Source organism: Meleagris gallopavo, chromosome 12 (genome assembly GCF_905368555.1).
Source record: "Meleagris gallopavo chromosome 12, MGAL_WU_HG_1.1, whole genome shotgun sequence".
Taxonomy (NCBI): domain Eukaryota; kingdom Metazoa; phylum Chordata; class Aves; order Galliformes; family Phasianidae; genus Meleagris; species Meleagris gallopavo.
In genome coordinates, this window is record NC_139415.1 from 13,188,838 (window position 1) to 13,216,368 (window position 27,531).

At 40.0% G+C, this 27,531-nt stretch overlaps 1 protein-coding gene across 14 annotated transcripts in view; it reads right to left on the reverse strand.

Moving 5' to 3' along the window:
- AGBL1 (AGBL carboxypeptidase 1) overlaps positions 1-27,531 on the reverse strand; it is a 489,849-nt gene that overhangs the window by 358,623 nt on the left and 103,695 nt on the right. The gene's annotated exons all lie outside the window — the stretch shown is intronic.

A 27,531-nucleotide genomic window follows, 5' to 3' on the forward strand; every position in this document is an offset into this window, starting at 1 on the left:
CCATCTGACTTTGAAGGGAAATGCATGTTTTCTATTTAACTAGACACACATTCCATGTATCCTCAGAGATCAGGCAACAGCCGTTCCACCATCACTAGAAAAGCATTTGAGGGACTGATCTGCCACTGAGCAGAGTGAGCAGGCACAGATAAGTAAAGCAGTTTGAGGTTATATCCGTAGAAGCACTAAGTTGTTTTATTTACTTTCCCCTACGCATATGCACTACATGACTTCAAATCTCAGCTGAATGCTAATTCTGATACCAAAAAAAAAAAAACAAAAAAACCCACACACTAAAACAAATTGCACTTACATAACTGCTCATCCAAGCACAGTGTCTCTGGGCACTTCACAATAGTAAAGTTAAACGAAGCATTCAATACACATTTATTAAAATAAAGTATTCACTGGAGAAACCTGATGGGCTTTGTAGAGGTCTGCAAAATGTTCAGGAAAAAAAAAATAATATTAAAATATCCATACAAAATCCAGTAACAGATAAAATCATTGTAAAACAAAACAAAACAGACCCAATTCTCCAAGAAAACTCACACATCAGCAAGATTGGGCCAAATGTTCAAGAGAGTCCACGCAAGTGGTAAGTAAAGCTGGCACAGAGAACTGAGGGTGCACAGAGAAACTGAAGACTCCTAAGAGGCAGGATTTGATTTTGAGGGGAGCCAAAAGATTTGCCTTAGAAACCAGGCCAAACACATTAAGTGCAGCAGTTTTGCTGGAAGTTTCTAGTAAAAAACAAAAGTCAAATTAAAACTAGGACAGTAGATAGGAGCAAATGTAAGCGGTTCTTATACACTTATGTGAGCAGAAATCTAAGCTGTTTTTTTTTCACAGCAATTGGCAAATTTTAATTGGGGGCTAGTACGATCAAAAAAATCCCTCTTGAAACAGATTTGTAAAGTGAAGTTACTTGAATACTGAAATAAATGACCTCATTTTTCAAAATATGGAGCTACTCATCACTGCCTATTGAAGTTCAATAGAATTGCAAGCACTCAGCATCTTCCAAACTCAGGAAATTCTTAACTAGCTTCCTAAAACATATCGGGGCAACTAATTTATGGTCCTTACTATTCATTTTTATCTCTGTTCTTCAATTGAATCTGGAAGCTTTACACATCAGAAGACATCAGCAATATTCCAGAATAGAGGATACAGAACTTTTCCAAATATTTGGGTGAGTTTCTGCTTAGCTCTTTCCCCCCTTCCCTGCCCTCCAACTTGCTTTTAATGTAACGAAGTAGAGGAAAAAACTCGTAAAGGGTAACGAATCATGAATATTTGGGCATCAGTGGGCTTTGAAGACTCTTATGAAGAAAATCGATGATCAGCATCCAATTCTGGTAGCAGAGCGCTTAAAAAACTTTCAGACTAGAAGCACTGTCCTGCGTCAGTGAGTTAAAATATCAAGTTCTGGTCAAAAGATTAAATATTTCATGGCATAGCAAAAGGCAACACAGTAAGCTGACAGAATCTCTTATTTAGATGTAGAGAACAAGGTACAAGAAAAGAACACTAGCAGGACCTCTTGTTGTAAGCCATGTAGACAGGTAATTCAGTTATAACTCTTCTACTTCTAAGGTCCATGGGTAAAAGCTGATACAGTGCCACTGAAACACAATCCACGTGTGCTGGCTGGTCTAACTCTGCATGCTCAGTCACTAAACAAGGAATAGAACCATACTGTCTACCTTTACTTAAGTCAACAACTGAGGACTACAGCTTTTCTCTCTCTAGTTAGAGAAACAGTTTTCAGCTCCTCATGGGTAAAGAAGGGTTTGCCCGTGATTCTGTGTTTTAATTCTTAATGCACATTTCAGACCTAACAGGTGAATAACGGTACTGATTTATTGCTAAGTACATCATACAGGGCAATAGAACTTACGCCTCTAAGGAGAAATTGTGCAAAGTTCCAACTGTAGACCAAAAGGGCTTCAAAACTGCCTTCTGAAAACCAATATTTTGTTACTGCTAAGAAACAACCTTAGAAGCAGCTCTCAGACATATTTTTCAGAGGAGGGGTATCCGTAGCATTTCTGTCCATAGAATGACATGGGAAGAAGTACAGGGGAACAAAATTCTCTGTTTGAAGATGGATTTGAAATAGATACATGCATTGTGCTTAGAATCATAAAAAGAGGCAGGAAGGCTAACGAGTCTCTTGAATATTTCTGATGCTATCTGATGGTTGTTTTTCTGTTTTGAATTTCTCCAGGACTCCTTGTTCTTTGAGCTATCCTGCCCCTCTCAGACCCAGGAGAGATTAAAGACTCAGCTGCATAACATTTAATCAATACAGATAAGCTCACAGAAATATCCTCTATAAAAATCAATGTGCAAATTCAAGTAGGCCATTCTGATCAACTGGAATAAATGTTGCAAATTATTTTGACCACGGCTGTAAAAACACTGAGGAATAAACAACGGCATAGGAAAGACCTAAAGATCTAAGTTGTCTTTATATAAACAACGTAGTTCAATTGTCACTGTTTGAATTTAGGTAAATTAGTGCTTTCTCAGCTTCTTATCTTTTCAGTATATTTGTAAGCAAAGTCATCTATTGCCTAAAGCAGAGGACTTAGAAAAAAAACTTCAGTCCTCTGTCTTTCTTGAACAACTTATATATATAATTATATATATATATATATATATATATATATATATAATTAATAATGCTATATAGTGCCGTAAAATGCTAAATATCTTTAATTCTTTTTAAGGTATAACAATGCTTACAGCCCCTCTCTGAAAATACGGCATCTAATCCAGACAGAAGAATACAGGATTTCCAGAAATAGATGATGTTTTTGTTCTGATTTTCTGTCCAACTGGCAAGCTTGATGACCAAAACTTTCCAGTGAGTTAGGAAATAAAAACACTAAATCAAACAAGTAATATTTTTTTGCCATTTCTGAGTGTCCAAAATAAAAATTTAGACTTCTTTTTTAATGAATTACCCCACCCTCCCTCTGAGTATGGCAAAGCCACTTTTAACATGAATTCTCCACTTCAGCAAGACCATCTTTCTTCAAATAAACACTATTTCAAACAATTATATCATCATTGGTGAGATGCTAAAACAGGCTGCCCTGAGAGGTTGTTGATGCCCCATCCCTGGTTCAAGGCCAGGTTGGATGGGGCCCTGGTTAGCCAGGTCTACTATTAGATGTGAAGGTTGGCAGCCTTGCCTGCAGCAGGGGATTGCAGCTCGATGATCCTTGAGGTCCCTTCCAACCTAAGCCATTCTATGATTAAACTAAGCCCAAAATGCTTCTTTAAGATATTACTCCCATAGGTGGGTAAAACTGATGTTTCAAGAGAACAAAACGTTCACAATCATACCCTTGGACAATTTTTTAACCTCCTCACAGACTAAACAGCAGTTCCTTAGTGGTGGATGGCATGACAGATGCTTCTCTCTAGCCCTGAGTGCTGCAAACTACCAGGAACAGAAAGCAAATAGGGACAGCAACAAGGAAATAAGGAAGAGAAAGAATTGGGTCTTAGAGAGCTCATTTCTCTCCAGCTCACACGGCAAATTTGTTGGCCCCAAAATTATGCTCACTGAATTGCAGCACTGAATGTATTTCTCATGGTATGACTCCACAGCTGCAAAATCCCAGCTGCAATTAAGGAACTGCAGGGTTGGATGTTCTATCATTTTTATACGTGCAGGCACTCCAGCAGTGGCTATGGCAGGCTGCAGCTGCCTGCTCTCAGCCCCCAGCTGCTGCCTCACAGAAAGGCAGTAACTGCAAATGCGTGCAAATGTTAAAATCACAAATTTTGTGGGTATTGGAATTGTTCAAAATGGCTTAGCATTATTTCATCCCAGCACTTTTCAGCTCGGTCAGGTAAATAGGACTTGGGAGACATCACAGAACATGGTTTTACACCACTGGAAATGAAGAGGTGATGAGGTGACCTCCTAAGCATTATGGTTTCAAACAGAAAGAGAATAGCTGAATTTCAGAGTTGACACATCTTAGAGGAAATCCTCATGATTACAGTTGTGAGCCAGTTTCCAATGATTAAAGAACAGGTGGGTGCCTTTTTTCTCACGTTTGTCTGTTAGGATTTTCTTGTCTGTGGCACTGAGTACTGACTGCTGTCTAAAAAAAATAACTGCATTGCATGGTTCACAGATACTAGGGAGAAATCAACAGCACGACAGTTACATGCAAAAGTACAGACTCACGTCTTCTCAATATTAAAGTTACATCGTATATGATGAGAAATATTTGAATATTCTAAATATAACCTTTAAAGAGCACACCTCCTCTTTCATCTAGCATAAGCCTAAGATAGTTCCATCTGAAGATGCTGGCAAAGGTGGAAAAAGCTAATATACTTTTGAATGATCATATATTTGATAGCTTTGCTTCACTGTGGCATCTGGCTGAGCCCTTCCTAACTCACCATTCTTTCCCTTCATCAAGTCCATTTGTTGTTTAGATCCATTGCCATTGTGAGTTCAGGGAAATGGTCTGTATCGTTCAAGCTCCTGTTTCTTAGCAGAGGATTGTTAAGGTAGTGTGGTTTGGTTGTGGTTGGACTTGATGATCTTTCAGGTCTTTTCCAACTTCAGCAATTCTATGATTCTGTGATTCTTACCTTGTTTTGTACCCAATGGGAATTAGCACGAAATCTTTGATCAACAAGGGCTTTTACAATTTTTATTTTTTCTTTTACAGACAATACTGTAAACACTATATAAATAGTCCACTGTAGAGAAGAACATACTGACACCTGCAATGGATATCACGGGGAATTGCAAACCCACAGAGAATATCTCAATGCACTCCTAACTTTTGGCCTTCCAGTGCTGCTCAGGAATTTCACATTTCATTCCATCTGTGCAGAGAAGATCATCTCTCCATTATCCTAAGAAATACAAAAACTTTAAAAAGAAAACACAACATAGAAAGCTGTCACAACACCAAAGAAAAGTGACCATCTTCTGACTCATTTTTTTCAGCTTGTTCCAAGTATAAAGCATTGTTAAAAGATCATCCTGCTCTGCTGATAAGCTGCTGCCCAAGTAAATTAAAGACATTAGCTAAGCCAAGAAGGGCTTTATCCCTTTGTGGATAAAGCCAAGATTACACGAGGAAGCACAGGTTTCCCTTTCCTGCCTCTTTTAGGTCTCTTGGTTTACCCATCTCTGTCAATAAAATACTGAATTTCACTTGGAAAGAGTTTTAAAGTCTTCACACACTATTGGTGTACACATAGCACAAGATCTTTGCCCACTGCTGCAACAGTTGGAAAAAGAATGCTGAGTCTTGTCAATATGAATAATCTGTTTACCATTGATGCCAAAGAATTGCTGGAATGGGATAAGATTGCCCAGTACTTCCAGAGCAACATTTGGTCTGGTAGTGAGAAGATAATAGGACCTTTCCTAACTTATGCTACTGGCACTAGCTGGGTAGAGTTCACTGTCTTGAAGTGACAGAAGAAGTTCAGCCCTACTATCCTCAGCCTGCACTTCAGCCTGTTACAAAGAACAGGCAACATGGATACGGAAAGGAAATAGTGATTGTTTCCATGCTGGGTGATCTCCAGATATACTATAAATTTTCTCCTAGCAAAATTACAAATTCAACTAGGAAAGAAAGACCTTTGCTGCTGGCCTACAAACACAACTGGATGAGTCAGAAGTTAGGGACAGATTTGCTGTCACCATTTATTCCAAGGCCCTGTTTACTCTAATAAAGCCTTATGCTATTTCCTTACTTTGGAGAACAAATAATCATGAGGTCTTACTCACCCAATGGGGTCAGTAAGATGTGTGCACAAAGCCACTCAGCCTTATAGACAGTGACAACTTTAGGCTTTCACAGTATTCCTTCTCAGTTACTTCTGTTCATCCTATGGAGTCCTCCAGGGATGATTTGTCATGGTCCATAGTAGGTTTCTTGCAAAATTCAATAACAGGTTACATCATTGGCTTAACTAGAGTGCCTCAAGTGTTCTTGCTCTTCCCTTTGCCAACTTTCAATCACAACTATCATCTTAGCAGGAATGTTATTTGAAGTAATGGCAATTCTTTGGAGCAGGTTCCAAGGTAAATTAGTTTGTATCCATCACAAATTATCCTAAAAAAAGTATACATTCTTCTCAGAAATCTTCAGGGCAGTGAATATTTGAAAATAGTGGAGGCTCCAGCAAAGATCCCAGCGTATCACTGACAAGGTCTCTTAAGAGGAAGAGAGAGTTTTGCTGTAGCAGTAATATGGGAAATGCCATTCGAACAAAGAAATAATAGAAATCAATACAGTCAAATCATGTGTCTTGCAAGTCAGTAAATCCTCCTGAAGCAGCTGTAGTGTCAGGAATAATGCTTAGGACAGATGGATTTTATTTTCCCCCATATGTATAATGTGACTTGAGAGCCTTCAAAGGAAAGAAACGCTTCCCTGGGTACCCTGATTCCATGACCTAAGTTGAAGTTAATTCCAAAACATTTCCAATCATTGCAAAGGGACAGTTTAGTCAACTACATTTTCAAAGTTATTATTTACATGCACATTCCAGGATTTCATCAAATGCAAAGCATCTCCACTGATTGAATGGCCACAATTCCTTAATGGCATTCAAAGAAGAGAGATGTTTGAATTTTATTTACTTACTGATTTATTATTATTATTTTGCTCTCTGCTTGCAACTGCAAATATGTCTTTGCTGTTCCATTAAACTGATCACTTATCTATGTTTCAAACTCAACTCAAAACGTCCACACAGAAAATATCCATGCTACATTTGGAGAAGCTGTGCCTTGCATTTATGCATGAGATCGTGGATTACACTTTAATGGATACTTAACCTGGACTAAAAACCTGCTAACATTCATTGTAGGGAAGGACTCGGGTCACATCCCACCAAGTGCTGAATACCAGTACATGACTCTGTCACAATTAATCCCATAGTCGCATGGAGTGGAAGGGCCAGCCCTTCTGCCATTTACCCAGAGTCAAAAGAACGTCAGCACAAACAAAGAATGGAGCAGATGTGTAGTAGGGAAACTCACCCCAGGCTTAGGCTAAACCAGATGATCAGAGAAGGTTTCCTGCACAGCAAATATATCTCTCTAATAATCTCTAACAGAGCCCACTTGTGTACACATTAGATCCTAGCAAAAGTTGCAATGGCAAGAAAGCATCAGTACATCCCTCATTTTTGTTGTTTCCAAAGGAAATGGTTCCTTATCATCACTATCCTTGCGTAAACAATGTTTGCTACTTGTTTTTAGCAGTGATGCAATTATTTTTTTTTTAATCCGCTAGCAGGTGTTTCAGTCAGATGTTTCACAGAGAGATTCTGGCTGGTTGACATGTAAAGTTTACAGTTTCTTAGAGTAGAAAGATATATTAAAAAAAAAAAAAAAAGCCAACAAAAAACAGGAGAACTTAGACACTGCAATTGGGTTACACTTCCAGTAACGCTATCAGCCTGAAAACTAACTTCACTTAATTCAGCAGAACAATTGTGGATCTACAGCAAAATGCAGGAAAGCAGAATGCAACTATAAGCCATGGTCCCTATGTTGATCAATTTCCCCATCAAGCTGATGGCACTAGAGATGCTTCACATAATGCTACTCAAAAGGGCATCAATTTTTTGTTTTAATCACTTCCTGTAACAATGCAAGCAAGAAAGTTCACCAAATCAGTGTTTTTCTATTTTGTCTGATTAGCTAGCAGAACGTGCATTTCCAGTACATCTGTAGGCTCAGAATCTGCCAAAGATACCACTGCTGTCATTCAGTGCATTATGGTGCACATTAAAAGAAGTAATTTGTGTTATTAAGAGGAGCAAATGAAAATAAATTACTTAGAGCCAGGTCATAGAAATTCTTATTTCTTCAGTTCCTGGATGTAAGATGATCTCAGTAAATAGATCAAAAATGTCATTCTCCCTTACCACTCATAGCCATTACAATGACTGCTCAGAGCTCAATATTGACACTCAGTGTCACCTATTGAAGATGATGGTGGCAAATGTCAAGCTTTGTCCTGTTAGAGTAGAACTGCCATATGATAGCTGTCTGTCAGCTTCATTGTGCTTTTCTCCCTTCCTTTTAACTTCTATTACATTGTATGGTATGAAAGAAAAGATGCCTCCTCCTTTCCAACAGCAATAAACATCTTCAGCACACTTCAGAGCTGCAGTGAAGAAATGCTTATGGATTGTGAAAAATGTTGTTCAGAGAAGCCTTATATTTAGGGGGTTGATCCATCAAGGACCTTCAAACACCTGGACATGCCACACATCATTCTACATAAATACGATCATCTCTTTCTTTCATGTGCCCTGTGGCAGAATATTAAAATATAAAAACAAAAAACATATGAAAACAACTTCTGTCTTCCCTACTGGACGTCTATCTTTTTAACCACCAGATAAGACTGTATATGAAAAGCAACTTCCTTCACAAATCCCCAACGGAAGCAACAGGAACACTGTGTTACAATCAGCTCCACACAGACAAATGTTTTATTCATATGACACAACTTAAAAATAAAAAAAAAATAGCAGCATATACTGGTTAATTTTATCTAGATAAAACCCACAGTGTGGCTTTTAAATGATTTCAAGATCTTTTCCTACCCCACTGAGGTACATTTTACCTATTTGGGATGAGTGGCATCAAATGCAGTTGCTGAGAGTGAAACCCCACAGATGTTTACAGAAAGTCATGGAATCCAGAGGCCTTTCCACACATCCCGCAGATAAATGGATTATTACTGACATTTTTCAAACAAGTGATCAAACCCAATCCCACTTCACGTAACCAAATGAGTTTCAAGGAGGAGAAACAAAGAAATCTACTGCCATTTTGAAGACTGACAGTTTCTCTTCTCTTCTAATTCTTCCTCCCACCACCACCTGTTTTGCACAACACGTTACTAATATTGTAATCACTGAATTATTAGACAGAGAATTTACAAGCACCACTTGTTTTTTCCTCGGAGATGAAGGGAAACTGCCATAGCAATGAAACTACAGATTATATCTTCTAAACTCAGGTCTGAGGAGAGCATAAGCTACACTAAAGATTTCTGAATGCTATTAACAAGACCATTTAATGCTCTCTATTATTTAATATAAAACAGTTCTATAAGTAATAGGGAAAATATTGTAATAGAATAGGCCACCTGGGGAGCAAAGCTACTTAAGAAATACGATACAGTCCATTGTATTGAATAGGAATGAAGATGGATTATTTTACAAATACAAGAGAACTACTAGGCCAGAGCTTCCCTGGTTGACAGTGTGGATGGATTCCACAGAGATTAAACTGTGACCATAGGCCAATATTGAGGTATATTTGGCAGAGCAAAGAAAGGGGCTGGAAAGAGTTCTGGACAGTATCTACCAGTAACGACAAGCGATGCTTCAGAACTTCCATATTTCTTGGTCCATGTCACATTAAGTGGGAATTCTACATAATCTCAGTGGATTATCAAAACAAAGAAGGAATAAAAAAGGAAGAGTGGGAAAGCAGCACACAAAGGGCAGAAGCTGAAATGCAAACAGAAAGACTTTCACTAAGAAATGAACGACAAAAATAAAAGAGACTCTGAACTGAGAAGAAATTGGGATTTCACTCCCTTCGGGGGCACTGCAAGGAAAGAAAACATTGTATGCTGGGATAGTGAAGAAAACAATCAAAGATAGGGTAAATATTTACATTTCTATTCACATAACTGAAAGGTATAAATCATAAGAAAAACCAACAGCTTGGTCCTCAGGGGATTTCTCAGTGCTGTTCTGTTTACACAAAGAGCCCCAGCACTTTGCTTAGAGCTTCTTCCGTCAGCTCCACTGCAGAGTTGCAAACAAGGAATCAGGTCTTTCAATGGAAAAGATATTCATATTGCTCTCCTATGGCTGTGAAGCTTCTGCAGTATTGTGGTTCTGGCTTAAAGTTCATGCTGTAAATCCAAGTAGCACCATGTGAGTATCTGATTACAATCCAAAAAAAAAAAAAAAAAAAATGCTAGACAAACTCTTGCTCACCTCAAAGCCCCGGAAAGATAAGAAAAACAGCACACACTTGTCCTTTGACAATACTTCTCCTTCTCTGTCTTCCGCAAAGTGACACAAATACTGAAAATAATCTCATTTTCAGTATACTCCTTGCTACCAACAATTCTAACACAATTTATGGACTATAATTATAACGCAGGCAGTGAAACATCCAGCAACTGAAGACAACAGCTGGTCTCAAATTCATGGCTAACAATACAATGTTATCAGCCCCAAAAAGCAATTACAGACTACAGGACCTTTAAACCAGGGAAAAAAAAGGAAAAAAAAAAAGAAAATCAAAGACCATGGCAGATAAAGGCAGTGTCAGTTTCCAGCCTGGGATGCCAGCCAGTCATTTGTGGCTGTAAACCACTGACAACCTGCTCTGCCAGGTTATAAGATACTGGTATCACTCGCCTATTAATGCAGCGCAGTTAAAACATTCAAACATGACAAACAGCGACAGCTCCACATCATGGTGAAAAGGAATTGAGTTTCAACTGATAGCAGCAATGCTAACACTCCAAGGAAGGGAACAGCAGTAATGCTTGATACATCATCAAGCATCGTTGCCCTCTTTAATAAGGTTAACCTGGTTATGGGCAATGACCATAAGCAGTGATAGCCAGTTGTAGCACAGACTATAACTTTTGAAGACCAAAACAGGAGATGCCACGTGACAATCCTGCCATCGTTCCTTCTGTGAACCCAAAGCATAGGGGCTCAGAACTTTGTGCATCGTCAAAGAATTCAATGCCTAGGTCAGAAAGGCACAACAGACATTGTACCTGGACTAAACATCACCCTCTAAAAAAAAAAAAAAAAACAAAAAAAAACCCCCACAAAACTGAAGAGATATCACCCTCTCAGAACTGCTCTGGATTTCATTTTTTTAACCTATTTTATCTTAAATATATAAGCTGAAAAGCTATTACAGTGCTACTGTGCTGTCAACATCTCAGTGAGTGAGAAAGCTAAAGGAACACGGAGAGGCGCATGGAGGGTGAAGAGATGCTCTGCCTCACTCCACTAACTGATTGCCATGACTTTACGTTCGATATGAAACTGAATTTGTAATTTCTCCCTGCTTTGCTTGCTCATCTTTTCTCCCAGCTTGACTTTTCTTTTTTATAGCCTTACTCTTACAATTTCTTACCCCTTGCTCTACCGTTCCAAGCACTTGTTGTCTCTGTACTCAGCCAGGTCTTCCTCACTGTGACTTCAGCTGTACGCATTAGCAAAATTGGCTGCTTTGATTAGAAACGTGGGAGTGGAAGGCAGATAATAGCCTGGTTCTCTACACCTGATCTCCCAGTGAGGGGTCACTGATAGGGGTCAACAGCTGAAATAAGTGTCTCATCACATGAAGAGTTGGTGAAGAAAAAGCTGTACTGTCAAATAAAGCAGAGCACAGTAGTGCTAGGAGTTGGAAGGGGAAAAAGTTATCTATATATTTAGGCTGGTTTGTGTTTTGCAAATTTTGTTCTGAACAGGAGCTGTCAGCTCAACAGCAACAGAGCCTGAAGTCCTGAATTTAACTACAGGACAGATTCAGCTCAGGGAGTTACTACTCCATCCTCCCAATAAACAGGCTTGTTAGAGGAGCTACAGAAGGAGCCACTCTTCTACCAAACCCCAAGTTAGCACCAGTCTCATCTTCTAAACAATACGGCTGCAATAATAATCCTGAAGGATTTTTTATTTTTTTAAGGCCAGTTCACTGATGGGCTTTGATTAAATTATCTCCAGAGCAATCCATCTGTTGATTGACACTTTTAAAATACCAACCAACCCAGATCATTTGACACTGGCTACTGATGAATCATCAAGTTAAAGCCTTTACTTTAAATACTACTGTTACAAATGAAATGTCAAATAGTGACATTTGATATTCTGCACCAATTACTACCATGCAAGTGGGCACATAAACACCACTTAAGCAGAGTCAGAATCAGGCTACTAGGGTTCAGGGATCAAAAGAGACAGGCTACTTGTCTTGTCTGGGTTTATAGACTGCATAGCTATCGAGGGTCCATTAATCAGTAGGAAAAAAAATAGCTATTATGGGTGTTGCTAAAAGAGATGGTCTAAAGGAGGTTGAAAGGGATGTGTGTCTGTGCTGTGCCATACATTCCTCGCTTCTCTTGAACAGCCCCCAGTTCGTGCGTCATTCTGAAACAGATTACACAAACAAGAAGGCACTGTTGGGTTAAGGGTGATGAGAGAGAAGAAAACTAAGACTGAATATTGACAGACTTTCCATGAGTGTGAGGCACAGAGCTGTGAAAGTCTGCTCTGATTCTTAACTCGTATGGTCAACAAGGGTGAAAAATGCCTTACAGAGGATATCTCTGTATCAGGTCATGAGAGTCAAAGTCTTGTTCCCTCAAAAGTACTTTTTATCCTTTGTATTTATAAGGGCAACAGTACTTATGGGTCTCCTGCATATGGGAAAGCGCAGATCATGACTTTTACTCCACTGCATTTCAGAGTCAAAGCAGTCAACAGAGGTGAAAGAAAGGAATAAGGGAACTCTAGGGATTTATTAGGAGACAGAATGATGCTATCAGTCCAGAACTTGATAATAAATAGCCTTTTTTTTTTTTTTTTTTTTTTTTTTTAAGAAAGCTTAGCGTTTCAACACTGAAAACTCTATGGGTTTTTGAAGCCTTCTGAATAAGTGAGTAAGCCTCAAGACAACTTCTTTTGAAGGTAGGGCTCATCCTTGACACAAATATACATCAGGATACCTCAGATATTTAAATTAACTTAACTTTGACTTGAAAATTCTGAACTCAGAAATTCAGGGTCATCAATTCCCATGCAAACATGCACTTTCCAGCTTTCTTATTTTCTCTGAGCATACCACTGACCCTATTTACAGCATCCCCCAGCTGTACATGTAGATTCTTCTCTTTTCAATGAGACGGTGTTCAGAGGAAGCCAGCATGATGGATAACAGAAGTCCTTTGACATACTGTGTCATTTATCACATAACAGCCTCAATCCTCCTAACAGGGCCTTCTCCATATGTCACTGTCAGCTCTTATGCCACCCCAATGCATCAAAAAGAAAAGTTTGAATATGAAGCACTGTAATTCTTAAGTCACAGCTCATTGCAGCTTTCCAGACATGAAGAACCATTCTATCTATCTGCCAGCTTGTTTGTTTAATTTTCACTCTGTCTCACACATATGAGAAATTAAGCCTTCAGCATAGAAGAAAACCAGAAAAATGTCAGGTCTGGCAGAAAAGAGGAAGATAAAAATCTCCAATTCCATCAGGAATCCAATGTGACATTTTGAAGCATAGAAAGAGACAGCCTATGAGCATTAGGTATCAGAAAAATACTGGCAGATGTAAAGAGTTCCTTCTCCTTCCCAGCCTGGGAAAGAGGTTCTCTAATGGGCTGATGTGAAACTAGGAAGCTTAAAGCAATGCAGATAAGCTCCTGAACTCGGCTGCTTAATGGAGGCATATCTCAGCTCTTCAACCTTTTCAAGGGCACAGAATGGAGTTAAAACATCCAGGAAAGCCTCTAGAGATTATCCAGTAGGCTCTGTTTTGGGCTACCTAAAGTAATCAGAAATCGCTCTTCAATGCAAAAATTTTCACCAAGTCAGTTCCCAAGTGACATATGAAAACATGAGAGGAGACTGGAGCCACTGCTGGGGCCTCAGCTCTGCTCTGCGTAATACACAAATTCATCACTCTCTGCACTGTCTCTCAAGTGTTAGAGATGAGAATCAAACCACAATCCATCCAGGCTCTTTTGCCATTAGTCTGTAGGAACGTAGCCCCATCACGGGGCTGGCTGCATCCATTGATAGTGTCATGTTTTGGCTACCCGACCACAGACTCTCCACAGCATTCACTCAAGATGATGAGGGCTTGCGTTCAGATCTTTGCTATTTCATTTTCTTTCAGCAATGCACAAAACTGGCCCAGGCTTACATGAACCATTTCACAGACTCATTTTGTACTTGTTAGCATTTCCTGGATTACAAGAAGTTCCATCTTAGTTTCAATGATTCAGGCGCTCCCAGTGTGAATGATGTTAAATTCCAAGAATTAAGATGCCATTTTGAATCACAAGTGATTTTAAAATATGATTTGCCACTTCATTAGGTTATTGTTATGCAGTCTATATAAATTTCCATTTCATTAAAAAATTTTCAAAGGCAAATTACAGCTTGAAAATTAGTCAGTAAAACTTCATTAAGCTAACCCTTAATAGAATTATTAATGTGGAGGAACTAAAAATTAATTTCTTCCTCAACAAAACTTTACTGACAAAACTCATACCTTTGTGGCATTCATATTCCTGCTCTCCTATCTTGATGTCTACTCTTTCTAAAGGAATCATGGAAGATATATTAAACAACATATTATAACATTATAACGTATATATGGATCATAAATCAGCTGACTCAAAGGTTCCAAATTTCATTGCAAATTTCAGTATCCTCAAGGTTTCAGGGCAGCAACTTAGCATCAGCTCAAACTGTCTTCTCATTACAGATCAGATCTTATCTTTTCACCCCCTCTATTAAGTATTCATAGTAGATAACTTTATGTGAAAATATTAAAGACGTGATAGAGCAGAGTCTGGTGAGCCTCCGGGAAGCCTATGGGCCAAGTCACTAATAAGCCCTTCAAAGGCCTTCATCCCTCTGTAAGCAGTTTTCTCTCTGAAGCTTCCAGGATGGAGCTCTGAACCAACAATATCAATTCTGCACTCCTGTGTATTTCACAGTTCGGTGTACAGACAGACTTCTTTGTGCGTATGAAGGGAAAAAAGATAAAAGGAGGATAATTCAGCTGGGGCAAGTCTTGGTCACCACTCAACCACAAGGCAAACTGGGGTTGAATTCCAACTCGCCATGAGAGTATCTTAATAACAGTTAGATAGAAGTATTAGCTTATGCTACAGAAACAGTTAAAAGATTCATCTGGAAAAGGAAAACACATTGCTGAATTACTGCTTTGTAGCCACGAGTTCACATTCTTCAGATTAGAGCAGAAATATCAAGGGGGGAAAAACTGATAAATCAATACGAGTTTATTTCCAAATACAACAAAATGTTTTCAGCATAGCACAACAAAACACATGCTTGCTTATTTTTGTGTCTAATCTGTACAAGCTCATTCCCAAAGGATGAGCACAATAGTCAAAAGTGAGAGCACAAATGGCCACTTAAATGCCTAAACCCCAACTTGACTAATTTGCACATATAAACACATACACAACTTTCAACCAAAACTGCAGTCTTTCAATCTTTATAATCTGCATCAAAATGGTCTCTATCACTCTATGACAGTATATACATTTACACAGAAAGAATACTGTTCTTGGCAAACCTCAAAACAAACTCCTTATTTAGGCTCACATCAGGCTTGAGCAAGAACACATGCCCTGCAGCTAGTCTGTGGAGAACTAGTGCTTGGTAGACACGTGCTGTTTAGGGACCAGCCATTCCACTTGAGATCATGCAAGTAAAATTGTGGTTTCAGAGCTGTCACACGTGTTTCTCAAAGATGGATAAAATGCTGGGGGAAAACAAAAAATAGAATACAGAAGCAGTCTGATTGCATCTAAGGGATTTTTTTAGACACTCTACAGCTCACAATATCTGCTGCACACCCAGTCCCTGTGACTTTTGCCCAATAGCTTAAATCCAGCAATGTCCAGCATTCAGAGGCAACAGGTTCAGAGGTTATAAAGAACTACTTTGTACCAGCCCAAAGGTAGTACACTAAGTAATGCCTGACATTAAAGTACATACAGTTTTGTTATGTCTCTTTGACACCCTTTGGGACAGAAGATATAAGAAATAAATTGCTGTCATCACTATACACACAATCAGAACTGACACAAGGCAGCAAAAAAAGGGAAAGGCATGAACACTGGTCAAACCAGTTCATTATAAGAAACAGCCCCAAGCTGGGCTTTTGTTTCCATAAGAAACCATGTAATGGAAAGACAGACTTGATTCTGATTATTTCTTCTGCTTACAGCAACAGAGGCTTTTTCTTAACACTCTCCTTTTTATTTAGATTCCCAGCTGTATTAGTATTATGAGTTGGGAGGCTCAAAGCCACTGCCTCAGAGCAGCCTACATGCTTGATGAGATCCCATGCTGCTCAGATCACTCTAAAGATAGACAGAGAAGTAGAATAGTTCAAGGGTGCCCTCACCTGCACGTCAGGGAAAGAGACAGAGATTACAGCAATTTAAGGTACAGCTCTTCGGCGTTCTTCACTTGAAAACTAGCATATGCACAAAAACACGTTCCCCAGGCATGAAGATGTTCCAAAGCAAGCTTTCTTCACCTGACATGCATGTGGGGTGGGGAACAGTTACCCCTCCACTGCCTTCAGCAGTGAGCTTTCTACATTGAATGTTAATACAAGTTTATAGTGAGACACTAAACAGATCAACCAGAAAGAGATGTGGGTATTCCTTGCAAATGGTTTAACCCACGGATCATGGCCTGTCTTTCCAGCCTTGACTCCCCAGTTATCTCAGCCTAAATCCAAGGAGTTTACTTTGAATCACCTAAAAAAATTCAAATAAAACGTAACAGCCTATAACTCCTATAACTTTTCTGACTTCACTTTCAGGCCCTGCTTTACAGCTCTGCTATCACAAATACAGTCCAGAACTGCTTTGCTTAACATTACATCCACCAGAGCGTAGAATTCACCACTAGCTCAAATGTGGTACTAGAGATTTCTATGACAGACTAACAGCTATTAGAGACTTGGATGAAAGACCACCACATTTTTTTCATGTCACTGGAGCAAGGATTTAAAACCACAATCGTGCTCTGTAGAAGTGACAGACTAGTGCAATAAACTTCATTAATACCCAAGGCTCTTTTCCTGCTTCTTCTCATTTTTAAGTGGTATTAAAATAGTTTATGATTGTTCAGCCGCTCTGCATTTTACATCCTCTTATGTGTCATAACCATTTGGGGGATGATAGAAAAATAGTCACTTCTTTACTTAATTATTTTTTTTTAATTACTTTTTTTTTTTTTTTTAATTTTAAACTAACAGACAATGAATATGGGAAACGATCCTCAAGTTTACATTACTGTTATCACTGTTATCTGCTGGTACAAACATCATAGACCAGAGATAGAACTGGGAAGCAAGTTTTTGGTGCTCAGTGGGAGCAGGCACCCCCAGATGGAGAAGGTACTACCTTCTCATCAAAAGCTGAGCTTCTGAAAATATGGGGAGAAAAATTAGAGAATATGGGAGATAAAGAAACTTTACTACCAGAGATGCCATACCATGGAAAGAACCCCTATACTCACCAGAATAGCGTTACATCATAGTAACTTTACAGTAGGAGGAGGAAAGCTTTATAAGAACGCTCATAGGAAAAAAAATAATCAAAAACAGCATTATGCTAAACTACTGACCTTGTAACAGACTGTTATGTGTATGTATTTAGAAATAAAACGCTTTGCCTATTTACAGCCTATAATACATACGCAGTGGAGTAATATGACTTCTTCAACTATTATAACAACTGTACCTTAAGTACTTATCATTTGTTGCAGACACATGGAAGCAATCCAAGAGATGGTTTAGGTTCTAGGCTGCATTGTCCACTATCACTTCCTCACTGTGTTCTGCTTCCTCAGCAAAGGAGGTAGAAGAGCTCTATTGAACGTAACGGAATATTTAACCACCTCTACAGGGATACATCCACTGTGGAATTTCACATGCCAGTTCTAACAGTCCAGGGAAAAGTGGCTGAGCTCTGAACACAGCATGGTTTCTACAGCATCTAAATGCAAAAATAATCATATTCCCATGCAATTAAAAATCAATTAAATTAAATATACTTATCTGAAGGTTCCTATCAGGATTACAACACCACTAAGTTGGAGTGTGTTCAAATACCAACTTCATAGTTCTACAGTACGTACAGACCCAATGTGCATCGTTACTGAAGCCCTCTTCCCTGCCCATCTCACCCTCTTCTTTTTGTTTTGTATTGTTTCCTCCAGCTCAGATCTGGGCTAGATGACTTCAAAAGCTCTTCATTTCTCTATCCCTTTAAGAATCTAATGCTTTACAGCATTAGAAGTGTGGTTGACTTTTTCCTGACTCCCAGCAATGCTGCCCTTCAAGCTGCAGGAGAGTTTTTGGTTTCCCACTCTATGTCATTCCAGCATCAACTTCATTTTCTGTTTTTCATTTTCTTGCTGCTTCCCTGGGACACACAGCTGGTTTCATAAATTAAGGTGGCAATTTGCTCAAACTACTGGGGTAAAATTTGCCCGTGTAATTACCTAAATTACACGTACAATCATATGAACCATGTACACAGGTGAACTATTCAACCTCAGTCTGTCCTCTGTAGGTGCATTTTTGCACAAGTAATTTTGAAAATACAGGTTTCCAGATGAAGCTTATTTTTGTTGATATGCCTCTTTGTCCCACTTTTAAGAACACCATTTTTCAATTGCCAGCCCATTCCTCCAACCCAAGGCAGTTACATATCTGCTCTCCTATAACAGCACCAGCTGTTATTCAATTGAATGTTATTCAAATGAAACAGAGGGCAAGGAAGAGCAGAAAAAAATACAGAAACAGAGATGTTGAAGAACAATAGTAGCTAAAATACAGAGCTAACTAAACACAGACATTTAAAAGCCAACAGACAGTAAAGCAACTCTGCCTTTGCATAACTAAGCTCTAGATTTTTTTATTCATATGCTTTTAGAAAGAACTTCTGTGCATATATCACAAAAAATGATGTGTTTTAATACTTAAAAGGGATTGAATGGTCATATAAAATTTGAAATGTCACTTGGAACTCCAGGGATGTCCAGTTTGCAGGGTGAAAGAAATACTGCTCGATTTATTACACAGTAATATATGAAGGTATATTATGAGAGACAATAACCTTCATTCCCAGGCAATTTCAGCTTTCCAGGTAGTGTGGATATTGCAGTAAAGTATTGGACATTCTTCACTGCATCTATAAAAGTGAAGTTTTTACAATTTCATTTTGTGGACTTTTTTTCCCATCCCATGAATAACAACTCCAACTCTGAATCTGTAGCTTCCAAAAAGCATTAACTTGGGTAAGACAGGCTGATCTTGAGATAAGCAATCAAAACTAGCCCTTCCACTTGTGACATGAGCTTCTGCCCAATATGTTCAACATTTCTATCGGTACTCTGTGCCTACTACAACCAGGAATCAGATGCAAAATCCACGTCTGCCAGTATCTGTGTGAGATCTCATTGTAGGTTTACCTATGGGATCAACTGGATCAGGGTTTGCAGGTGCATCCTGAAAAATTTCAAGAAAGCATAAAGGAATTCCTCATCTTACAGAGTTCTCCAGTCCCAACACTGATGATACTGAACCTCACAAATCTGTATTAGGTGGCTGTAGAAGTCACAGCAGTGAGATTCCTCCTCCATCCTAAGAAGCGACAGTGAAGGAAAGCAGTAACTACAAAACTTCCACTTCCATAAAGTGCATCATTAAAAAAATGGATTAGCCTCCACAACAGATCCATTAGCCCAGCTGCTCCTTGCCTGTCTGCACAGAGCCTAGCACAGGCACAACTGCTTTGGGAATAACATTACAAAGTGGACTTAAATGAGCATAATAACAAAGAAAAGAGAATCATACACACTCAAACTAATGCAAATAAGAACTTAATTCAATCAACTCATTAACTTTACTAAAAGCTAGCTTTGTACACCAGCCTCCTGGCTCCTAGAACTGTCAAAGGAGTACAGACATCTGATTATGAACTCCCATTGTCAGTCAGGAGTCTAGACATGAATGCTGAACAAAAATAATTCCTTTCTGAGCCCATGGAACATCGTGTTCATATCTAATATTCATGCTAACTTGAAAATACAAGGTAGTAGCCTTCTAAAATGGAATAATTTCTGGGGCTCAAAGCTGAATTGTTTAGTAGTCCAGGACATTAAAATCACTGAGCCCATATCAAATGATCTTGGCACTGAAATTCCCAAGTGACCTTGAATAATCAGAACAGATTGGGTATGAAAGCATCAAGGAAGATGCACGCAGTTCATGGGTGAGTATCTTTACTATTTCAGAGCAAACACTGCATGTGCTTTTGTGACTGGAAGCCTAAAGAAACAAGAAACAATGCATTTGGTCCCTCCAGTTCTTAAAATGACCATTAACTAATTCTTTTTTGGGTGTTTAGAAGACAGGTGATACAGGGCCAACAGTAGTACAGCACTTTCATAGGATATCAACAAGCAAAAGAACAAGGTCACAAAATTTAGATACTAAGAAATCCTGGGCCCTGTCTATGCCAGACCTCCTCTGTGAGGTCTCTGGTCTCTACCAAAGCATACATACAGTGGCACAGCCCTCTGGGCAATTTACCAAAAATTAGCACTGTGTTGGCCTGTTATCATGCTGGACTCTGGGACAGCTTCTTATTATCTGATAGATTGAGTGTATCCTCCTGCCTGACCTCCTGGGAGCACATGGAATATGCTGGAAAATAAAAGGAAAGACAGCAAAGCACCCAAAATTTCAGCTACTCAGCTTTCAGAAAACAGAAGCACCAAGCAGTAAAACCAACTGCTGACATGAGATTGGTGCCGCGTCCTACAGACAATGATAGCAGACAAGCTCCTATTTTAGAGACTCAAGGAAACAATAAATTAGGTGAGGGTGTGTTAGAACAACAGCTGGTTGCTAATTAGTCGCAGCCCCCTCAGCAGGGTATCAATAAAGTGGCAAAGAACATCTCGAGTAAATTAAATTTTAAAAACCCCTACTGCAATCACTCCCCAGACAGACCCTTCCTTCATCTCCCTTCTCAGCATTTTATTTATTGTAATTACTTTAGTAATAAGATTTGTTTCCTTGTTATTATATATATTACTATGCAGGGCAACAACAACAATAACAATAGCTAGGAAGAGTTATGTTGCTTATTTATCTCCATGGCTGTTATTGGGCCACTGGGTGGATAGAGCAGTGAGGAGGTGGGTGCCTGGGAAAAGCAGTAAATAGAAGAGAAAGCATATTCCTCAGGAGCAGAGACATATGGGGACATATTTACAAAGGAGCAAACACTGACAATGAGCGAATAGATCTAATAACTCAGGGGGCCCAACAGCTCCAGCTGATAAAGGAAGGAATAAACAACGCTGCATTAGAAGTGCTGTCAGAGGGAGTCCTGGGGTGCAGCTGGATGCCCACGGAGGTTTACCACAGGAGAGCCAAGGATGGACTGCCACGTTAGCACAGGGCAAAGGGCTTTGTCTGAAATTGGGTCACCTCCCACAGCACACTGATGTACTCAGAAGAGCTTGATGGATGGTCAGATTCTGGTTCTGGGTCCACCAAAGGAGAGCTTGCAAAGAGGTAAGGAATAATATACCCGTATTTTATCTTATGTTCTTCACGTACTAACCAGATTTCATAGAATCGTAGGCTCATTAAGGTTGGAAAGACCATCTAGCCAAACTATCAATGCATCCCCACCATGCCCACTGACCACATCCCTCAGTGCCACATCCCCACGTTTCCTGCACACATCCAGGGACAGTGACTTCAGCATATGCTTGGGCAGCCTGTGCCACCTGCATCACCGCTCTTCCTAAAAAGAAATTTTCCTAATATCCAACCTGAACCTCCCCTTGTGTAACATAAGGCCATTACCTCATGTCCTATAGACTTAACCTCCCAGATCATGGGCCCCTGCTACATGGAAACTGCTGAGCCTGTCAGGAACAATAAGGCTGCTTGCCTTGAAGAAGTGTAAGTGGTCTCAGCCCCATTTCACTAGAACTAAAGGTGGCAGACAAGTACTCAAAATGTTCAGGATGGCCTGCTGAGAAAACCGTGCTGCCCAACAAGAAGTGCATTTTCACCAGTTACGCCTCACCACTGGTGCAGGATCACTGCCCTTTTAACGGGGGCAGCTGAGGCAATGCCTGAAGCAACAGAGCAGCACTTAGATAAGAACCATCTATTCCACTCAAAGAAAGTTCACCCACAGTTCACAGCGCTTCCCAGAGCCACATTCCAGAGGCAGTACAAACATTCCCCAGACATGGCATTTTCATCTGTTCTGAGGACCGAGTCAGTGCTTGCAAATATACCATTTTATAATGTACAGCTCAGAGCACAGCCATTCTAAATGAGTAAGGACTGAATCTTTTGCAAAAACATTCTTTTATCCAAATACGCCTTGCTTTCCACACGCATCTACACAACTATTGTTGGCATGGAGGTACTAATTTAGAGATGGGGCTTCTAAATACAGTATGGTCCATGTCTGCTCAAGAACAGCAGCACGCTAATCCTGGAGTAACTCACTCCTAGAGATACACTCTCACAATGCATTAATGACAGTTTGAAAACATTCCTTTCCCAGCCTCCTCATGTCACCACACTATCCTTAGAGAAACGCACACAACATTACAGATTAGGGAGTCTGGAGAGAGTCTTTAAAGTGTGTTTGCAAAGTGCATGGCATCCATTTAGTTATGCAAGACTAGATTCTGGGAATTCAACTCCTCTTCAACCTCTTCAAGAAGCAGACAAGAGAAGCAAGAGGAGGATAGGAGGGATATCTACATCTGCGTGGGTTTGTGTGCCACTACCTCAAGATTTAATCCTCAAGGATGCAGTTCTGAGTCATAAAGTGACTCCTTTTTTGCTGTCCACGTCCAGCTCTGCCTCTGACTATCTGGAGAACAAAATGCCTTAATGCAGGAGAGCGTGCAATAATAAATAAAGAAATAAATTTAAAAAGGAGGAAATAAAAGTTATATGCATAAATAATGCTTTTTGGTATAGGGACAAGCTTGCTTCTGTTCTTCCTAAGAGTATCCTTCAAAAAGAAAAAAAAAAAAGGCCCATGTTGCAAAAAGTAAGTGGAGAACACTAATAGTTTCCTTTTTGTAACTTTTGAGAGCACGCAAAGGAAATGTGTTCTGGAAGAGTTTTCAGAGCATACTTCTATCTCTCCATTTCGTAAGTGTCAGAGTTAAAGCTTTTCTCTGCTGGATTCCAAGAGACAATAAATAAAGCACTGTAAGTAAAACAGGATGGAAAAAACAGCCCTACTAAAGTGAGAGTAGATATCAATAGAGACAAACAAACACAAAACCCAGCTCGCCTGCCTTACCTTTAAGCAGCAGCAAAGCTTACTCAGCCTATGTTGTGGGAGGGCAGGTGCAGGAGAGAACAGGGTGTTTTTAAACCAGATAAAGAATAGCCCGTGGCTATAATCCAAAATGCAAATCAGGATTTCCTCTTCCTAACTGCTACTATGGTTACCCCATGCCTTTGAAGAAATCACGCAGCTTCCAAAAAAAATTAATCTTCCTTTACCAAAATAGCCTCACCGGCTCCCATCTCCACTGATTGGTTTAATTCATTTATAAAAACGCATCAAGTTCCTCTCATTGAAAGGCTTCTTTGATCCAATAGTAGAGAAAGAAGAGGGAGTAAAGGGTAGATAGAAGAGAAAAGGAAACATGAAAGGGAGTAAAGGAAAAGGAAGAAGGTGGCAATGTAGGAGAGAGACATGAACTCAGAACAGATACTGAGCAGTTCAGGACTTTTGGATACTCAAAATAGACAGATAGTGCATGAGAAGTCTGCACATGAAATATTTTTTAAATCAAAAGCACTTATCTAGGAGTTTCCAACTCTTGTTTGATCAATCATCTTGCAAGGCTGAATCATTTTTAATTTAATACTTCTGGGAAGTGGGGGGAAGCACTCATTAAACACCGGCACAGTTGGCAAGCACTGCAAGTTAGCATTTGGCACTATTTATTATTGCTGTTTATGGTGATATAAATTAGTTACACTGATATAATTAATAACCCTAAATTTAGGGGTAATAAATAGCAATATTTATATGAAGCTGCAGTCTCTGAAGAAGTCCAGCCAAAAAAATCCCCACAAAATGCTGACTACCACGTTGTGACTGTTAACATACGCGTGGGAGCACCAGGTATGTGTGTGCAGAAGGCATGCAGGTGTGAGCAGACACTGAGGAATGGCTGCATACACAAGCTGTTAACAGGAGGGTATGCAGCAGGTGCACAGAGAAGACAGCCTAAGAGCACATCACAAGATGGTATGCAATTGCATAGGCAAGTGTTGGTGCGCAGGCAACTTGTTGCTCAACTGTGTGGTAACGAGCTTATGTGGAACAGTGTGGACAGCCAACAGTGTTTGGTGTTTCTTTGTTTAAAAACTGTTTGTGCTGTCATAATTTAGCTTTTACAAGTTCCCTTTCTGACCCTGGTTTTAATGGATGAATCAGAAGAACTAGATTGAAGAGAAAATGCTCCTAGTACACATATTTCACTCCATTTCAAGCTGCGTGAAGGTTGTGGTGTGTCATTATTTTATCCTCCCAGGAAGAAAACTCAGGATAAAAAAGGAGGGGGAAATGCCCAAGGTCACATACTCCATCAATAGCAGAGCCAGGAACAAAGCACGGGTCTCTCACTCATCCAGTATAGTTTATAGCAGGTTTCCTAATCAAAGTGCTACACTTCTTCATGGATTCTCCACCACTGTGAAGGAATTTCACTCTACCACAGCTTGCCTGTTTAACCATGATTTAATTTAAAAAGGCGATAGAGGAATGAGAGAAAGCAGCCAGCCTAACACCAAACAATACTTACCTCGGGTTCTCACAGAGCAGCCTTTGCAAAATAACCAACCTACAAGGACATTTTCTCTTTTCTAGTTTAATGTCTGTCACTTTGGACCATCTTATACTACCATGCTTGGACATTAACACTACTTTTCCTTGTAAAACAGAAAAAATATACAAATAACCATATCAGGTCAGAACACGGGTCTATCAGAGGTAGCATCCCATCTCCAGCAGTGGTCAAACACCACTGTGTGACAACAAGATCCACTTAATAAAAAGTAGTGTCTAATACTAAAATACATGGCCATTACCAGATCAGCTGAATATTATCTGACAAACCCTACATCTGACTGCCATTCAGGATGGAGCAAAGGCTGCCCAGGGAGGCAGTGGAATAACCATCCATGGAGGTGTCCAAGAAACATGGAGATGTGGTACTTAGGGATATGGTTTAGTGGGCAATACTGGTGGTAGGTGGACAGTTGGATTAGATGACAGAATTCTTTTCCAACTTTAATGATTCTATGAGAACGGTCATACAGCAACACAGCTGCTCATCAGTTCTCTCTGGATTGAACAAACTCAAATTAGATGTGATATTAGGTAGTGATTTATATTTTTAGGTGATGACAACCTTACTCAAACAGACATGCTTGCATCACCACAATCTTCATTTAGCATCAGCAACAGGACTCTGTCCATCGCTGACAGACAGGAATAGATTCTCAGAGCACTGACTGATGTGAAAGGGAAGGCTGTTTCCCAGCTCCGCCACACACAATCAGAGCATAATCGCATTACTGCCGTCGTATCTGTGACAGAGGAACATTCTCTGCATGCAACTTTCAGATCACATTAACCAAAGCAAATACCAAGCCCCTGATCATCTTGTTGCTGCACAAGGCTCTCAAAGTGTGATTGCACGGTATCCTGCTGGGATGAGCACTCTTCCACTGAGCTGTGCCTGCAGCAGGGAGCCAGCTGGGGAAGGGGCACAGCTGGGTGGCTGGAAGAAATCTTTTGTAACCATGCACTGGCATTCATCTTTGTGACGGGCAGGGAAGCATTATGCATACCCCAGCACACAGGACTGGGGAGGAGTGAGAGCGTGAGCAGCTTCAAAAGAACTGCCAACAGAAAAGAATCCAATCCTTTCTTAAATAAAGATACTGAGGTAATGAGACTAGAGCAGGATTATTCCAGATGACAGAAGGATGGATAGTAGAAAAGATGCACTTCCAAAGCATGAAGATTCGATATCAGTAATAATTCAAAATAAGAGATAAAACAGGATAGGACAATATGACAGGTAATGGCCTCAAGTTGCCATTAGGGGAGGTTCAGGTTGGATACCACGAACAACTTCTCCAAAAGAGTGGTGATACAGTGGCACAGGCTGCCCAGAGACCTGGTGGAGTCACTGTCCCTGGAGGTGTTCAAGAAACGTGGAGATGTGGCACTGAGGGACGTGGTTTACTGGGCACTGTGGGTGGTAGATGGACAGTTGGACTACGTGTTCTCAGAGGTTTTTTCCAACCTTACTGATTCTATGATTTTATGAAGACAACTGCTTACCACACACAGGTATTCTGGAGTCCAGTACAGAGCCAAGATACTTGTTGGCCTTCGTAGTGGATTTGACATATTCATCGAGATTGTAAATCTCGAGGCAAGTAACTGGCTTCATGAAATGTGTTGTAGAGATGTAAAAAATAAGCACTGCGGACCTGCTTACAACTGCTTAGTCAACAATTGCCTACAGACCCCTTTTCCCCAGAAAACAGTTTCCCTCATAATATTGGCAGTGATTTGAAAGACAACAGAATTTAATATAGCTCTTAAATCTGGATGATGTAGAACATTAAAGGACAAAGAAACCTGCATATGCACTCACAGACAGTAAGGGACTGAAAGTTATCTCCAAAAAGCTGTTAATATCTTTAGGCCGAGAAAAAAAGCTTTTCCTTCAGTGCAGGAGCACTTCAGTCCACTGAAAAAGTGGAAAGAAGTAAGAGCAACAGAGCCACGGGAGGTTTGACAGCATAGCATTTAAACTGGAGCACAATGGAATGGTTCTCTCCCTTCTCCAGGCTTCGTGCTCAGCTAGAGCCATGGACAAGCCCTTGTTCCCCTGCTCCTATCCCATGACAAACTTTTCCACTCATCACCAGGTTTAACTACAGTTGAAGCTCCACACCTCCCCATGTGATGTGAGACAGTACCCTTTACCCAAGTGTCATCAAGAGCCACAATGTCCCTCCTGAGGGCTCCTCCTCTACTACGCTCACTCCTGACAGCTGGAGAAAAAAGGTCAGACATTCCCTCCAGTCCTCCATCTGCTGGAAACTTGAATTAAGCAGAGTGAAAGGAAAAACAGAAAAGCCACAATCTTTCATTTTTGCTTCTGCTGTCTGGAAGAATCAAGGCAGCATTTGGTGCCAGCAGAAGCTTCCAATACTCGGGGGCAGCATCCAGCTCCTCCGAACAGCCCTCCCAAACTATGACACACTCATGTCCTGGGGAGCACAGCAACACAAAAACTATGTTCCATAGTCACGGTCTAGAGGCTAAGAACACTCCAAGCTGCCCTCTGCTGAGGTTCTCACCCAAAATCAAAAGGGATTAGATTAGGACCAAATAAGTTCAAGTTTTTGTTTAGGGTCTGTTTCCTGTTTCTTCAGCACTTGATCAGCACAACCTCATCTGAATCCAGATGAATGACTGTAGTTTAAGAAAAATTGTTACTCTATATTGTGCTGTATGTTTCAGTGCTTGTCTAAAACCAGCCTTCAGGTTTAAGAACCCATTCC